Source organism: Pelophylax lessonae (assembly GCF_965119305.1).
Source record: "Pelophylax lessonae genome assembly, chromosome: 4".
NCBI classification, from domain to species: Eukaryota; Metazoa; Chordata; class Amphibia; order Anura; family Ranidae; genus Pelophylax; species Pelophylax lessonae.
In genome coordinates, this window is record NC_138771.1 from 421148026 (window position 1) to 421166658 (window position 18633).

At 45.4% G+C, this 18633-nt stretch overlaps 1 protein-coding gene across 1 annotated transcript in view; it reads left to right on the forward strand.

Annotated features, from left to right (window-relative positions):
* The window catches only part of LOC309551931 (securin-like), a 68266-nt gene that overhangs the window by 32491 nt on the left and 17142 nt on the right, over window positions 1–18633 (forward strand). The gene's annotated exons all lie outside the window — the stretch shown is intronic.

Genomic DNA, 18633 nt, shown 5'->3' on the forward strand with positions numbered 1-18633 from the left:
CCAGTCTCCTCTCCTGAAACCCTACTTGCCGCTGCCTCTGCAAAGTTGCTACTACCAATAAGTACCCCACAGGGGATCTCATATCAATACCATTGTCTCTACCATCATTATACCTCTAACCTGCTCAAATGCACTTTGCACTCTAAGAAGGATACATTCCCCTGTAATGTCTGCTTGCTAATTTCTGTGCATTAACTACTAGGGTGTATTACCAACCATTACTGCCTACTAATCACACTGCTGTATATTATCAACCATTACTGTTACCTGTTGCGCACACTGCTGCTTATTATCTACCATTACTACCTGCTACGCACACTGCTGCATATTATCAACCATTACTACCTGCTAATTACACTGCTGCTTATTATCCATCTGCTGTGCTTCTGCTAGCATTTGTGCTTTGTGTGTCCAGAACCTGTTTCCAACCACAGTGATGAGTAAAGAGAGTTAGGTTGGGTGACTTAACATATTCTCTGCAATACTACTGAGTGGTTTTCTGCAGCTGAAGATCCAAACCCCTAATTATAGATAGCAGAGCGTTACAGTGGCCAGGCTGTGGAAAAGTCTCACACATGTGGTATCACCATACTCAGGACGAGTAGCAGAATGCATTTTGGGGTGTAATTTTTTCTATGTACATGCTATGTATTAGAAATATCTTATAAATTGACAACTTTGTGTAAAAAAAAAATAAGTTTTTATTTTTTTCCACATTTTCCAAAAACTTTTGGAAAAAAATGACATCTTCAAAATACTCATCATGCCTCGTAGAATATACATTGGGGTGTTTTCTTTCCAAAATGGGGTCATTTTGTGGGTTATTCCATTGTCCTGATGCTCCAGGGCCTTCACAAATGTGATAGGTACTCGGGAAATGAAATGTGTAATTTATGCCTTTAGAACGCATGACAGTGCTACTTGAATGTTGGGCCTCTGTATGTGGCCAGGCTGTGGAAAAGTCTCACACATTTGGTAGCACCATACTCAGGATGAGTAGCAGAATGCATTTTGGGGTGTAATTTTTGCTATGTACATGCTATGTATTAGAAATATCTTATATTGACAACTTTTTGTAAAAAAAAAAAAATAAGTTTTAATTTTTTCCCACATTTTCCAAAAACTTTTGGAAAAAAAATTACATCTTCAAAATACTCATCATGCCTTGTAGAATATACATTGGGGTGTTTTCTTTCCAAAATTGGGTCATTTTGTGGGTAATTCCATTGTCCTGGTGCTCCAGGGCCTTCAAAAATGTGATAGGTACTCGGGAAATGAAATGTGTAATTTATGGCTTTCGAACGCATGACGGTGCTACTTGGATGTTGGGCCTCTGTATGTGGCCAGGCTGTGGAAAAGTCTCACACATGTGGTATCACCATACTCAGGACGAGTAGCAGATTGCATTTTGGGGTGTAATTTTTGCTATGTACATGCTATGTATTAGAAATATCTTATAAATTGACAACTTTGTGTAAAAAAAAAAAAAAAAATAAGTTTTTATTTTTTCCCCACATTTTCAAAAACTTTTGGAAAAAATGACATCTTCAAAATACTCACCATGCCTCGTAGAATATACATTGGGGTGTTTTCTTTCCAAAATGGGGTCATTTTGTGGGTTATTCCATTGTCCTAATGCTCCAGGGCCTTCACAAATGTGATAGGTACTCGGGAAATGAAAACGGAAAATTTATATCAAATACTTACCGTAATTTTACTTTCCTGATGGACTCCATGGCAGCATACGTTTGGGTAGTCCCGTCTCCACTCCTACCCCATAGGACCCCACTCCCATAAATCCTTGGTCCCTTCAAGCATCCGTGTTCTGTAACTAGCCTACTCAGGAACTGGGAGGGGACTCCTGCTGCAGTGCTATCTTAAGAGCCTTATAGGCCCCAGGGCAATGCAGTGCACTGGGGCCTCCTGCCTACACAATCACCCACGAGAATAAAAATGCAAGTTATCAATAAGGCGATATATTTTTATTGGTACCTCAAACAAAATCAGTCTCTTGTAGTATATAGTGTTCCATGTAATATGTACAGTATATAGTAAGGTATATCCACCAGGTAGTTGTCTCTTGTAGTATATATTGATCCCTGTAATATGTATATAGTAAGGTATATACTCCAGGTAGTAGTTGTACTCTCTTGTAGTATATAGTGTTCCCTGTAATATGTATATAGACTATATACACATCAGGGAACACTATACTACAAGAGAGTACAACTACTACCTGGAGGATATATACCTTACTATATACATATTACAGGGACCAATATATACTACAAGAGAGTACAACTACTACCTGGAGGATATATACCTTACTATATACATATTACAGGGACCAATATATACTACAAGAGAGTACTACTACCTGGAGTATATACCTTACTATATACATATTACAGGGACCAATATATAGTAAGGTATATCCTCCAGGACAGGTAGTTGTCTGTCTCTTGTGTCGTCGATCATCATCATGCCATGAGAGAGTTAAAAAAAGAATATCAATAATCAAGCAGCCTGGCAGTGGGCTGGCTGCCTTACCTTTACAATGGCTGCACATGGGAGGAGGTGGGTGGAGGCGGAGGCGGAGCCAGTCTTCTAGGCGCGGAGACCGACGGAGAGGAGAGGAGAGGAGGACGAGCCGACGAGGAGGAGGATCCTCCTCCGAGTCCTCCGCTGCGGCGCTGTGCATCATGGGTCTGCTCTGCTAACGTCACTGGTTGCTAGATGCCAATCGGGCTGGCCTTAGCAACCAGTGTCCAAAGTGCACGCTTTGCTGTAACAGACGATAGCATCCCCTGGGCTAACAGGCGGATAATATCAATAGATGCCTCCCCCAGGAAGGCTGAGGCCAGTTTTAACTTCTGGATAGGAGAGTTCTTGGCTGCGTCTTCAGAAAAACTTCTGAGGGAATCATCGACATTGTCCACCCAAACTTCCATGGCTTTGGACAGTGATGCCAGGGCTAAGGCCGGCTTGCAAGCAGCTCCTACTGATAGATAGACACGCCTTAGATCCGTGTCTATCCTTCTGTCAAGAGGATCCTTAAAGGAAACCGTATCCTCAAGAGGCAAAGTTACGTGTTTCACTAGCCTCATAACAACCGCATCCACTAGAGGAGGAGATTCCAGGTGTTTGACTTCCTCTTCCTTGAATGGATAGAGTTTAGCCAATATTGAAACCATGGAGTTCTTTCTCTCCACCTTGCTCCATTCTTCCGTAATGATTTCTCCTAATTCAGGAATGAACGGAAAATTTAGCCGCTCTTTGCACAGCTGTTTAAAGTATTTTCTCTGCTTGGGGGCGGAGACCACTGGATCTTCCCAGTTTAAGGTTTCCCTGACAGCCTTTACTAACGGTGGAACCAGATTGAAAGAAAACCCTAAACTAGGTTCATCTTGATCCGAATCGCTCTCAGACTCGAATACCGAGGGATGGCTAGGTTCAGATGATTCAAGGGCTCGTCCGCCAGAGGACTCTCTAACAGGAGAGACAGATGGATCTGGTACTGGAGACTGCCGCCTGTTAAGATCAGCCAGGGAGTCCTTGACTATACGTTTGGCCATGGACTCAAGCTGTTGGTCAGAACTTCCTCTCTCACCAGCTGCTCGGGAATAACAGGAGTCGCATAGCGATTTTCTGTCCAGCAAACGAATACCACAGCCCCAGCACTTAGTCTCGCTGGATTGGCGTGAAGACCTAGGAGGTGACCGGTCTTTACTACGGTATCTGGACTTGGATGAGGAGCCATGTTTAGAGGAAGAGCGATGGTGCTGTGTCTTAGCATGACGATCTTCCTGCGTGCCCTGAGGCTGTTCAGACCTAGAGGAGGAGCTGCAAAGGGAAACATACAAAGGAGTAATGTACAAGACCGCCCGTATGTCCTGCTCCCCCCCCCCCCTCATTCTAGCCCTACACTTACCTAAGAGAGGGTTGGTCACAGGGGAGTGGTGATGTATTCATAAGGAAAGCAGAAAGATACAACTAGAAAAGACCAATGCAAAAGTATACTAATACCAGGCATAGCAACAGTACTGGCATAAGGAAGACCCCCCATAAAGCAGACCCACATACCTTGTATCTGAAGTGTATGGACATGGGAACGCCGCAATCTACAGTCAGTCCCACAGGCTGTGGGACTGACAGCACTTTAAATTTGGTGCCATACTGCGCATACGCGAGTATCGGCAATCGCCGCTACTGCGCATGCGCGAACCAAGCCACGCTCTCGGTCAGCCGGTGCGCATGCGCAGATCACCTGAGAACGCAGAGGATGGAACGCAGAAAATTCCACGGCGTCCATAGAGCCTCCCGGACCACCAGGAAGTGTACAGAGAGGCGAGGAGCCGCACGCTAGACCACCAGGGATGCACTAGACACCAGGCAAGTAAGGACATAAAAAATAAGGGCAAAACATGCTTACCCCTCCATGTCGCTTACTGCTAGACACCAGGGATACACAGAGTCAATCACCAGGAGACAGAATCCAATGATGGGGCAATGCACATTAGGCCGCCCGCAGCAGCTGGGCTCACCGGTCATGCCATTTGGCCTGCTTCGTCAGGCATCTTTAGGCTCCTCTTCCGCATGCCAACCACATACCCCGCAGCAGCAAGGGCTTATTGGGGAAACAATTCCTGCCGACCCTCATTAACCCTGCGTCTTCAAAAACGATCATTAGAGAAATGTAGGAATTCAGCACCAAACTGGTGCAGGAGGAGGACAAAAAAAGAACACAGATGCTAAAAGGGAGCAAGGATTTATGGGAGTGGGGTCCTATGGGGTAGGAGTGGAGGCGGGACTACCCAAACGTATGCTGCCATGGAGCCTGTCAGGAAATGTGTAATTTATGGCTTTTCGAACGCATGACGGTGCTACTTGGGTGTTGGGCCTCTGTATGTGGCCAGGCTGTGAAAAAGTCTCACACATGTGGTATCACCATACTAAGGACGAGTAGCAGAATGCATTTTGGTGTGTAATTTTTGCTATGTACATGCTATGTATTAGAAATATCTTGTATTGACAACTTTGTGTAAAAAAAAATATGTTTTTATTTTTTCCACATTTCCCAAAAACTTTTGGAAAAAAATGACATCTTCAAAATACTCATCATGCCTCGTAGAATATACATTGGGGTGTTTTCTTTCCAAAATGGGGTCATTTTGTGGGTAATTCCATTGTCCTGGTGCTCCAGGGCCTTCACAAATGTGATAGGTACTCGGGAAATGAAATGTGTAATTTATGCCTTTAGAACGCATGACGGTGCTACTTGGATGTTGGGCCTCTGTATGTGGCCAGGCTGTCGAAAAGTCTCACACATGTGGTATCGCCATACTCAGGACGAGTAGCAGAATGCATTTTTGGGTGTAATTTTTGCTATGTACATACTATGTATTAGAAATATCTTATAAATTGACAACTTTGTGTAAAAAAAAAATAAGTTTTTATTTTTTCCCCACATTTTCCAAAAACTTTTGGAAAAAAATGACATCTTCAAAATACTCATCATGCCTTTTAGAATATACATTGGGGTGTTTTCTTTCCAAAATAGGGTCATTTTGTGGGTTATTCCATTTGTCCTGGTGCTCCAGGGCCTTCAAAAATGTGATAGGTACTCAGGAAAAAAAAATCTTCATTACCAAAACTATTGTGGCCAAAAAATTGCAACTTCAAAAAACTCACTATGTCTCTTACTAAATACCTTGGACTGTCCTCTTTACAAAAAGGGGTCATTTGGGGGGTATTTGTACTCTCCTGACATTTTAGGGCCTGAAGAAATGAGATAGGTAGTCAGTACATCAGGACTGATCAATTTTCAATGATACGTAGCCTAGCTTGTGGGCTCTATAACTTTCACACAAACCTATTTTCATACACTTATCAGGATTTTGTTTTTACCAAAGACATGTAGCAGAATACATTCTGGCCTAAATTTCTGACAAAATTAGATTTTATTGGATTTCTTTTAAAACAGACAATAGAAAATATATTTTTTTTTCCGCAATTTTTTTGCTTATATCACAAAAAATAAAAAATCCAGCAGTGAATAAATACCACCAAAAGAAAGCTCTATTTGTGCGAACAAAATGAAAAAATTTCATTTGGGTACAGTGTAGCACGAATGAGTAATTGTGATTCAAAGTGCGAGAGCACCGAAAGCTGAAAATTGGTCTGGGAATGAAGGGGGTTTAAGTGCCCAGTATTGAGGTGGTTAAAAACTTACATGGAGGTAAGCGTTTATCTTTATAGCTCGGCGTCCTTCCAGATCCGCGGTGTTTCTATCTCTGAGGCTGGCCAGTAGCCGGGAGATGACACTAGGGGAGAACCAATCAGGGGTCTGAAGAAGGAGCGGTTCACGCATGCTCCGAAACTGGTTCCCGTCCCCCCGCGTCATCATGTTCGTGCAGCCCTCTAGTGAGGTATGCGCTTCACTGCTGCCTCAATCTGACTGAGTCTCCTGATTGGTTCTCTCCTAGTGTCATCTCCCGGCTGCTGGCCAGCCTCAGGTACAGAAACACCACGGACCCGGAAGGACGCCGAGCTATGAAGATAAACGCTTACCTCCATGTAAGTTTTTAATATGTGTCAATAAAACTATTTACATCTGTTACACTGAGTGGCGCCTTTCTCTCTTTTCTGCATATTCGAATATACAGTGATTGTGAAACAAATTTCCATGACTTTTCCAAAACTTTATGGGTTAAATTATTTTCCAAAACCTTTCCAGGCCTGGAAATTGCCATTTTAAAATTCCATGACTTTTCAAGGTTTTTCATGACCGTACGAACCCTGGCATTGGGAATATATTGTATCACCCATCCTACCCACCCCATGACATCCTACAACTGACTGTGCACCCCCTTGCGTAACCCCATCTCCAGTCTCTCTGCATCTCCAGTATCTCTGCATCCCCATGTCACCCAGCAATACCGTCAGTGCATCCAAGTGTCACCCACCTCTTCTCACTCTGCACCCCATGCTGCAATACTGACAGTTACTTGTCTCCCCTCACCCTGCACCCGCATGTCACTCTACATTATATACAGTGCATGCAAATGTCAGCTGTCTCACCCCCCCCCCCACCCCACCCCACTGCCCATCCTCACCCTGCAATGCTGATCATTCACCAAAGTGTAATCCATCTCCCCCACCCTGTACCCCAATGTAACACTGTAACACAGTGAGTGCACAAATGTCGCCCAACTCCTCTGACCCTACACCCCATTTCTACCCTGCATAGTTAACAGTGCACCCAAGTGTGTCCCATCACTCTTCAATAGTAACATGCACCCAAATGTCACCTATCCTGTACCCTCATGTCATATTGCAATACTGACAGTGCAACTAACTGTGACCCATCTATCCCACCATGCACCTCCGAGTTACCCTGCAATAATGACAGCGTAAATATCACCCCGCACCCCAACATCACCCTCCAATGGTGACAGTACAACAAAATGTTACCCATCTTCCTGAATCTGCATGTCACCTGTAAATAGTGATAGTCCATTGAAATGTCACCTGCCCATCTCCAACCCCCCCCCCCCCCTGCACCCTCATGTCACCTTCAGTAGTGACAGTACATCCAAATTTCACCCATCTCCCATATGTCACCTTCACTACTGACAGTACATCCATGTGTCACCCATCTCCCATCACCCTCATGTCACCTTCACTACTGACAGTACATCCATGTGTGTCACCCATCTCCCATCACCCTCATGTTACCTTCACTACTGACAGTACATCTAAGTGTCACCCATCTTCCATCACTCTCCACCCCCATGTCACCTTCACTACTCCACAAATCTCCCATAAACCTGCACCCTCATGTCACCTTCAGTACTGACAGTACATCCAAGTGTTACCCATCTTCTATCACCCATCATCCTCATGTCGCCTTCAGTACATCCAAATGTCACCCATCTCCTATCACCCTGCACCTTCATGTCACCTTCAGTACTGACAGTACATCCAAGTGTCACCTATCTCCTATCACTATGCACCTTCATGTCACCTTCAGTACTGACAGTACATCCAAGTGTCACCCATCTTCCATCACCCTGCACCCTCATGTCACCTTCAGTACTGACAGTACATCCAAGTGTCACCCATCTTCCATCACCCTGCACCTTCATGTCACCTTCAGTACTGACAGTACATCCAAGTGTCACCCATCTTCCATCACCCTGCACCCTCATGTCACCTTCAGTACTGACAGTACATGCAAGTGTCACCCATGTTCCATCACCCTGCACCCTCATATCACCTTCAGTACTGACAGTACATCCAAGCGTCACCCATCTCCTATCACCCTCATGTCACCTTCAGTACTGACAGTACATCCAAGTGTCACCCATCTCCTATCACCCTCATGTCACCTTCAGTACTGACAGTACATCCAAGTGTCACCCATCTCTCATCACCCTGCACCCTCATGTCACCTTCAGTACTGACAGTACATCCAAGTGTCACCCATCTTCCATCACCCTGCACCCTCATGTCACCTTCAGTACTGACAGTACATCCAAGTGTCACCCATCTCCTATCACCCTCATGTCACCTTCACTACTGACAGTACATCCAAGTGTCACCCATCTTCCATCACTCTCCACCCCCATGTCACCTTCACTACTCACAGTACATCTAAGTACAACAAAATGTTACCCATCTTCCTGAATCTGCATGTCACCTGTAAATAGTGATAGTCCATTGAAATGTCACCTGCCCATCTCCAACCCCCCCCCCCCCCCTGCACCCTCATGTCACCTTCAGTAGTGACAGTACATCCAAATTTCACCCATCTCCCATATGTCACCTTCACTACTGACAGTACATCCATGTGTCACCCTTCTCCCATCACCCTCATGTCACCTTCACTACTGACAGTACATCCAAGTGTCACCCATCTTCCATCACTCTCCACCCCCATGTCACCTTCACTACTCACAGTACATCCATGTGTCACCCATCTCCCATCACCCTCATGTCACCTTCACTACTGACAGTACATCCATGTGTCACCCATCTCCCATCACCCTCATGTTACCTTCACTACTGACAGTACATCTAAGTGTCACCCATCTTCCATCACTCTCCACCCCCATGTCACCTTCACTACTCCACAAATCTCCCATAAACCTGCACCCTCATGTCACCTTCAGTACTGACAGTACATCCAAGTGTTACCCATCTTCTATCACCCATCATCCTCATGTCGCCTTCAGTACATCCAAATGTCACCCATCTCCTATCACCCTGCACCTTCATGTCACCTTCAGTACTGACAGTACGCCCAAGTGTCACCCATCTCCTATCACTATGCACCTTCATGTCACCTTCAGTACTGACAGTACATCCAAGTGTCACCCATCTCCCATCACCCTGCACCCTCATATCACCTTCAGTACTGACAGTACATCCATGTGTCACCCATCTCCCATCACCCTGCACCCTCATATCACCTTCAGTACTGACAGTACATCCAAGTGTCACCCATCTTCCATCACCCTGCACCCTCATATCACCTTCAGTACTGACAGTACATCCAAGTGTCACCCATCTCCTATCACCCTCATGTCACCTTCAGTACTGACAGTACATCCAAGTGTCACCCATCTCCCATCACCCTCATATCACCTTCAGTACTGACAGTACATCCAAGTGTCACCCATCTTCCATCACCCTGCACCCTCATATCAACTTCAGTACTGACAGTACATCCAAGTGTCACCCATCTCCTATCACCCTCATGTCACCTTCAGTACTGACAGTACATCCAAGTGTCACCCATCTCTCATCACCCTCATGTCACCTTCAGTACTGACAGTACATCCAAGTGTCACCCATCTCCTATCACTATACACCCTCATGTCACCTTCAGTACTGACAGTACATCCAAGTGTCACCCATCTCCCATCACCCTCATGTCACCTTCAGTACATCCAAGTGTCACCCTGCACCCTCATGTCACCTGCAATGCTAATAGTTCAGCCCAGGCTCACCTTAGATCCCCAACTACCTATAGCTTCCCTCTACTAATAGTAACAAACACAGGCACGTTTGTCAGGTGCACTTCGTTTTCTTCCATATAAATCCCAATGTAGAATAGCGGTGAGGTAGTGACAACACTCCACCATCCTCCCCAATATATCTCTATTGTGGGATCTCCCAGCCCAGCACAGCTGCACATATAAACACAGACACGTGGGAACTCCGTAGGTCGGGGGCGGACAATCATCCAATAAAAACAAGCCGCCATAGGCGGACTCAGCCAATCAAGGAAAAGAAGCCTCTGCGTGCAGCCAATGAGTGAGCAGCTTTTGATTTAAGAGCTGCCGGGTTAGCGGTTGGAACAGTAGCCTTGTGTGTGAGCGGTGAGTTGGTGCGGTGTGCTGAGCCTGTCTGTAGGTAAGTGAGAGGATGGGGTGTGGCGTTACGGTGTGCTCATGCGGGGTTTGTACCGGAGCGGTGTGCGCAGTGCAGCGCCACCTTGTGTTGGTTGTAGTTTCACCCTCTTACTTCCACTTCTTGCATTGAAGTTGGTGCGTTCCCCCCCCCCCCCCCCCCCCGGGTTATTTACCTCCTATTATAAGCATGAAAGGTCAGAGGTTAGATGTTGTGTTGCATAGTTCTGATATGATTAGAGTGATTGTAGTCAGCGAAATGTGGCTGAACTGTGCACTTTTACTGCTCAGTGTCCCTGCACCCATAGTAATTATTACAGCTGTGTGTACAGCAGGGGCTGTGTTATGTGCTAAAGGGGGCCTCAGATGCAGCCTCTGACATTACCAAAGGGCTGCAGAGAATGTTTGTATTGTGTAGTGCTTGAGGGAACTGTCAGACTGACCTAACAAGGATATGAGGGTCAGATTGTGGAAATGCTACCTCTTTGCTGGGAATATGCTGCTAAAGACTATAGGAAACTGGGAACATGTAGAAATCAATTTCCCCATTACATAATGCTGAGGTCTGAAGGTCGCACATCATATACTGAAGGGCTGCAGGTTGGTTACCAGAGGTTTATAGGGAGAAAGAAAACCTAGGAGCAGAAAGTTGTACACACAAGGCATAGGCATGTCAACGCATCCCATTGGCTAGAAGGTGTTTGAGACTTTCCTGCTTGCTTTTAGATGCCCCTTGTGAATGAGGCCAAAATGTTGACAATCTACAAACAAGATGTGTCTAGAACACTGCAGGCTTTTCTCTTGTCTACTTTATGGTGCCCCCCCCCCCCCCCCGTCTCATGGTGGCCATTTTTACTATGGGCAGACAAATCCATCTCCCTTTATTTCCTGAAACATGTTGGTGTACACCTGGGGGGAGGGAAGCACTGGTGATGTAGCCTTCCCTGGATGAGTCTTTGAAGTCCTAGTTAGTTTTGCACAGTCCAACCTAAAGTAGAAAGGCAAAACTTATTTTCTTCTTGGGTAGAGCAAGGGTGGGTTATAACCCCAGATTTTTTACCACTATCTTTGTCCCATTGTGTAGATTTCCCTTTAAGTCCAATAGGAAGTTAACGGAAATCCCTGCAAAATTAAGGCAATTCTTTGGTGACCCCCCCCCCCCCCCCGTCACCAGAACTAGTGTCTCCATTGGAAGATTTCCCGTCTATTTCTTTTCTGGGGATAACCCAAAATTTGTGATTTCTTTTATTTTCAATGATAAAGGTAAACGGGACAAATGGAGGGTGAATCATAACAGGTGCACACAGCAATAAACACTGACGGAGGTTCAAATCCTTCTCCACACTATCCAAAACTAAAGTTTTGTCTTTAGTTATACATTAAGTGGGTGCAGGAGCATACCAGATTGGCAGGAAAACTGACCTTGTATAGTTCTTAGCTGATGGTATTAGGCGGACTGCTTGTGGCAGCCTGGACTGTTACTGCTGTGAAAAGGATGTTTTGGTGTCCAGTTGACTTCAAATTTAATGAATGCTAAAGTCTCTTGTAATTACTACTCTACAGTTTTGACTAAAGTGAAGCATGGCAACTGTGATTTTCATTGACCAAGAGAATGGAGATGTTGCTTCTACTACCCTGTCCAAGGATCGCCTTGCATCAACAAGCTCTGGTGAGTGTTTGACTTGTGCTCAGTTTCCCGCCCATGCTGGTATTTCTGAAAGTTGCAGTTTCTAGGCAAATTATTCCTGCATTTCAATGTTGCTTAACCTAGGTCTAAAGGCAAAACATTTTTCCTGTAGAGTAGTAGAGGATCAGAATCCTTGTAAGGTTTTATTTTGTGGCTTCCCATAGCAAAAGCAGGAAGTGTAGAGAATTCTCTCCAAGTGAGAATCCCTTGTCGTCAGAACTAGTGACCCCATTGGAATTTATTTCCACTATTCCTGTTCTGGAGGCAACCCAGAAGTGGGCATTTCCTTTTACTTTTCAGTTAGGATGGTCTATCTCCTAACAGGGGCACAGGCAGGAATAAAAAGCCTGACTGGTGTTCTAATTGCTCTCCAATCTATCGAACTAGTTCTGCCTTTAGTTTCACTTGAGCACTTATGAAATTTGTTTAGTTGTAGTTTTTCCTGCCCCATCTTGGCATGATATAATGGAGTGCCACATCAGGCTTACCTGACCCCACTGCATTAGTGAAAGGAAGCATGGATTGGTGAGTACGGGGGTGGTAGGCTAGGAAGATGCACTGTCATTGTGCCCTAAAAGGGCAACTTGACACTGGTAAAGCACAATTCCAGCCACAGGCTTTTTGTCTGGAGTAAATGAAGCAGGGAAATTGGACAGTGTTGCACCATCCTTGAGCTGGCATCTAATCTAGCCTTCTTGCATGAGATCCTGGTACTTGGATGTGGGGAAATGCACAGAAGCACCAAGTGTTGTGAGGTTTTTTCGGCATACGCCAAGGGCCTATGCCTGGAACACAAGATTGGTCATCCGTTGACCTAACATGTAGACCAACTACAGGCTACTGTAGAAACCACAGTAATGGAGTGAATAAAAGACCAGTCACCCTGCACAGGAAAGCGGCAGCAGTAACTGGTCTGTATCACAAGCTATTCTTCACAATATAAAGTGTGGACATGCAAAGGTATTGTGTACAATGCACAATACAAGCCTTGATCTTTTATTCTGGGAAGATATTCAAAACCAGTTCCCAACTGATGAGATCTGCAGCACTATACAGACAGGGTTAATTATGGTAACATTACCCTTAAGTTCCTCCCAAATACTACATAGTAGGGAAAGCTAGGTAGGATATTTAGCATGTAAAAATGTGGTAAAGTTGTAACTTGTTTACTACTTTGTGGGAAAGTTGTACTGGTTTGGCTGCAAAAGTGGAAATACACTAGCATTGACAGTGGTCACCAGTAAACAAACTAATAGTGGAAATGCATATGGTCCATAAGGTATGCAGGTGCAGCTAACTCTGCTGTTTGGACTGTTGCCACCCCTTTTAAATAGTCTGTAGCAGAGTACAAATGTAATGCTAAATGTATATATTCTATCGGAGTACAGTGAACTCATTGCCATGTTTAAGGAAATAATATGCGTTTAGAGACATGGTGCTTTATCCTGCTAGAAGTAGCAAACAGAAGATGGGTACACTGTAGTTCTAAAGGGATAGACATGGTCAGCAACAATACTCAGGTAGGCCATGGCATTTAAACTATGCTCAATTGATACTTCAGTCCAAAGTGTGCCAAGAAAGTATCCCCTCCACACCACCAGCCTAAACTGACAAGGCAGGGTGGATCCATGCTTTCTTGTTTACACTAAATTGTTACGCTGAAATTGAGACTCCTTAGACCTGGCAACTTTTTTCCAGTCTTCTATTGTCCCATTTTGGTGAGCCTGTGACTTCCTCTAGCCTGTTTCCTGTTCTTAGCTGATGGGAGTGGCACCTGGTGTGGGGTTCAATGTGTTGTGTTCAGAGATGGTATTCTGCATACTGTTGCCTTTCTATCATCTCAAATCAGTCTACCCATTCTCTTCTGACATCAACAAGGCATTTTTGTCTGCACAACTGCTGCTCACTGGATATTTATTTTCTCAAAGTCGTCTTCCAGGACAGCCCATGAGACCTTAGGCTCCTCCCCCAGGGACAGGAAACACATTCCAAAATTCAAATAAAAGGCGGTGCCTTAGTCCTCACCTTCAGTATTTAGTGTTTCCTCCGGACAGGGGGTAACATGTTCCTGGAACTGAAGCTCCCGGTCTCCTGGACTGTCCTTGGAAAGACTTGGAAAGATGCATCTCCTCAGCCCATAGCGGTACCCCCTTAGTGCCGCAATAGGGGCTGACCGCTGTCTCTTGTTCTTCTAGCCTCTCGGCAGGACTACGGATGCTGTCTGGTGGAACGTTGGGGAGTCCACTCCGTTGGTCGGCCGGTTCCTTGGAGCAGAGTCCTGTGTACCCGGAACCGCTAACTTCGGAAGAAATTTTGAAGTTGGCGCCAAAAACGGAGGGGGCGGAACTCAGCGTATCCACTCTGGCCTCACGGGAAGCGACAGTGTCACTTCCGGCGCAGTGACGGCATCCGCGGGCGCCGGAAACCCTCGTTCCAGTTTCCGAAGGCGCGAACAGTGAGTACATACGGGCGACCGATGTTAGGTGGAAACAGCAGTGCTGGGATCACCATACAGAGCGATGGACACGACAGTAACCGCACAGGCGGTGGAAGTCGGCTCTGGCATCGGCACCTCTCAGGTAAGCAAGGGGAAATGTACACCCTATTTGCAGATACCTGTTAGGAACTCCGTTCCCCTTCCCCCCTCTCTTTTCTATCGTTAGGGGCAGGGGTTAAGCAGCACCGCTCCCTCTTTTCTAAATCACAAATGGGGGATAAGCGGGAGGTGGGAGGAGGACAAGTTTCCCTGATTATAATTCTCTTGTCTTTTATCTTCCAGGCCAAGGCTCAGGACAATAACCCACCTCAGCCCCCCAAAAAGAAGTGTGCTGTATGCGGAGAGAAATTGAGTTCCTCTTGGAACAAAGCAGTGTGCCGGGCATGTATAGCTAAACTGGTCAGAGACGACCCTGCAGTCTCTACCCAGAAAATGCTGACCTCAGTGAGAGATGAACTAAAAAGTACCATTAGTTCATTCAAAACTCTCGTTGAAAAGATGCAGGCACCAGTCCAGCCTTCCACCCCAGCTCAGGCTCCATTGGCCCAGGCCCCATCTTTGAATATCCCAGTGGGTTTGGAGGAAGTTTCTTCTTCCCACTCCTCCGGTGGGGAGCAAGAAGGATCAGGATCAGGGGAGGAACCCATAGACAAGGATTCCCATAATAGCTCCAACTTTAAATTGAGCTTGGAGGATGTAGATAACCTACTAAAGGCAGTTTATACAACTCTAGAAATTGAGGAGGAAGAAGTGCATCTCTCTAAGCATGACTTGATGTACGCTTGTCATAAAAAGCATGCTAGTGTTCCCTGTGCATAGCTCCCTATTGGATATGATTAAACAGGAGTGGAATTCTCCTGATAAAAAGCCTTTTTTTCCAAAGACTTTGAAAAGAAGGTATCCATTTAAGGGGATCAGCCTTGGAACAAAATCCCTAAGCTGGATGCCTCCCTTTCCAGAATCTCCAAAGGCACTGACTTGGCATTTGAGGATTCAGGAGCTCTAAAAGACCCTATGGATAAGAGAACTGATATCTCTTTGCGTAGGGTCTGGGAAGCCTCCATTATGAGCTTAAAGCCAGCCCTGGCATCCACCTGCATAGCCAGACACCTGGAGCTCTGGCTATCTCAAATCCAAACACACTTGTCTGCTGGAACATCGAGGGAACAGATTAATAAATCATTTCCGCTCTTGTTTCAGGGAATTGGATTCCTGGCGGATTCTTCAGCTGAAGCTGTAAGAATGGCAGCAAGGACCTCAGCTTTGGCTAATACGGCCAGAAGAAGCCTATGGCTCAAGACATGGTCAGGTGATGTTACTTCTAAATCTCGCCTTTGTGGTCTTCCCTTCACAGGAGACCACCTTTTTGGCCCAGGCCTAACAGAAGCCCTGGAGCGTACAGCGGATAAAAAGAAGGGATTCCCAGAAAAGAAGAAATTCCCCTATGCTCAGAGGAATGCTCGTGGCAGGGGTAAACAGCAGAAGTCTTTTGAAACCCAGCAAAATTTCAAAAAAACATTGGACCGGGCATAAAGGAAAAGGGAAGGGCAACATTCTGTTTAACCCTCCTCAACGCCCCGACAAGCCCCAATGACTCCCTTCCCAGGGTGGGAGGAAGTTTAGGGGCCTTCCTCCCACTATGGAAGAGGATTTCTTCCAGCCCTTTTATTCTAGACCTAGTAGGCCAAGGACACAGGCTGGAGTTCTGTCTTCTACATCCAGAAAGAATCTGGGTCTCTCTGAGGGACGTCACAAGAAGGATGTGCTTGATGACCTCCTGTTTCCCAGCGGTCCCCTGGGCAGGGTTCCAACTACGTCCACTCCAAATGTTCTTCCTACAGAATTGGGATGGATAGTCAAGTTCCTTAGAACAGAAAGTAAAGGTTCCCACCAAGTTGAAAAGGACCCTTTGGGGGTGGAAATCCTCTCTTCACCTATCAATAAGGCGAAGCTGGACCATCCAGGTATCACAGACATATCTGCACCACCACCAGATGAACCAGGACAATTGGTTCCTCAACCAAGAGGTGTTTTTCAAAGTCACAACCCCTTGGGGCCTACCGGTAGTGGATCTGTTTGCCTCCTAGGCAAACAGGAAAATAGAAAAATTATTTTCCATAATCCTAGTAGATATAGAGATGATCCTGATAACCCCATACTGGCCCAAGAGGCCATGGTTGGCACGCCTTCAGGCATTGGCTGCACTACCTCCAATGACCTTCCCTTGGAGACTAGATCTCTTAACTCAAGGTCCGGTGGTCCATCCATTTCTCAGGACCCTAAACCTGTCGGCCTGGTATCTGAGGAACAAATTCTAGGTTCTCAGGGGTTCTCAGACAGAGTCATCCAAACATTGACCAGCTGTCGAAAACCGGTCACTAGGAAAATATATGCAAAAAGTTGGAAGAAATTTCATTTTTGGATGGTGGAGAATCAGAGATTTTCCCCAGATATTCCAACTATCTTAGATTTTTTTCAAGAAGGCATAGACAAAGGTCTCTCCCTAGGGACCTTAAAGGTACAGGCTGCCGCCCTTAGTGTCTTCCTTCGGTTCTCCCTTAGAGAAGACCCTAATGTGAATGCCTTTTTCAGAGCAATTGCCAGGACAAAGCCAACCAGGATTAAAACGTGTCCAGCTTGGGATCTATCCCTGGTACTCCAGGCTTTGGTTACCAGTCCGTTTGAACCCTTGGTAGACCTGTCAGTAAAAATGCTCACCCTAAAAACTTTATTTTTAGTAGCTATTACTTCGGCTAGAAGAGTTAGCGAATTACAGGCTCTCTCAATCAGAGAACCTTTTCTTATGATTTTTGACGACAGGATTGTGCTAAAAACAGATCCAGGATTTTTGCCCAAGAGGGTCTCTTCTTTTCATAGGACTCAGGACATAGTCCTTCCTTCCTTTTGCAATTTCCCAAACAACAATAAAGAAAGAGAATTTAGTTGTTTGGATGTCAGAAGAGCCCTTCTGAGATACCTGGAGGTGACTAAAACCTTCAGGAAGAATGATACTTTGTTTTTACAATTTTCCGGCCCCCATAAAGGGGAAAAAGCTTCTAAGGCAACCTTAGCTAGATGGATCAAACAGGCTATCACAGAAGCCTATATGGTGAAAAAGGTGACTCCACCTTTCATTACTGCACACTCTACTAGAGCACTGTCCACGTCTTGGGCTGAAAGGGCCGGTGCCTCTCCAGAACAAATCTGTAAGGCAGCTACCTGGTCTAACTTTTCGACCTTTGTTAGACATTATCGCCTGGACCTCCTATCTTCTCAGGAACAGGCGTTCGGTCGAAAGGTGCTCCAGGCAGTGGTCCCTCCCTAGACTGGTAAGTTTCTTGCTTATCGTCTCATGGGCTGTCCTGGAAGACGACTTTGAGAAAAGATGGGTTATACTTACTGATAACTCCTTTTCTAATAGTCTTCCAGGACAGCCGGATTCCCACCCGATTTATCTGGTATTATGTATAAATGATATGTGTATATATATATATCTATGTATATGTTTTACAGGGTGTCCTACGGTTCTCATGAAATACTGAAGGTGAGGACTAAGGCACCGCCTTTTATTTGAATTTTGGAATGTGTTTCCTGTCCCTGGGGGAGGAGCCTAAGGTCTCATGGGCTGTCCTGGAAGACTATTAGAAAAGGAGTTATCAGTAAGTATAACCCATCTTTTTTTAGACCGTTCTCTGTAAACCCTAGAGATGGGTTGTGCATGAAAATCCCAGTAGATAAGCAGTTTTTGAAATACTCAGACCAGCCCATCTGGCACCAACAACCTTGCCACGTTCAAAGTCCCTTAATCCCCTTTCTTCCCTATTCTGAGTCTCTGCTTGAACTTCAAGTCATCTAGATGCCTAAATGCATTAGGTTGCTGCCATGTGAATGGCTGGTTAGCAATTGAACAGATGTACCTAATAATAAAGTGTGTTCATTTTTTTTTTTTTTTATTTAAAGGAAAACCCTATTTGAAAAATCACCCAGGAAAAGTACTTGGCAGCTCTAAAACCGTGGTAAAGCCAAGAAAAGCT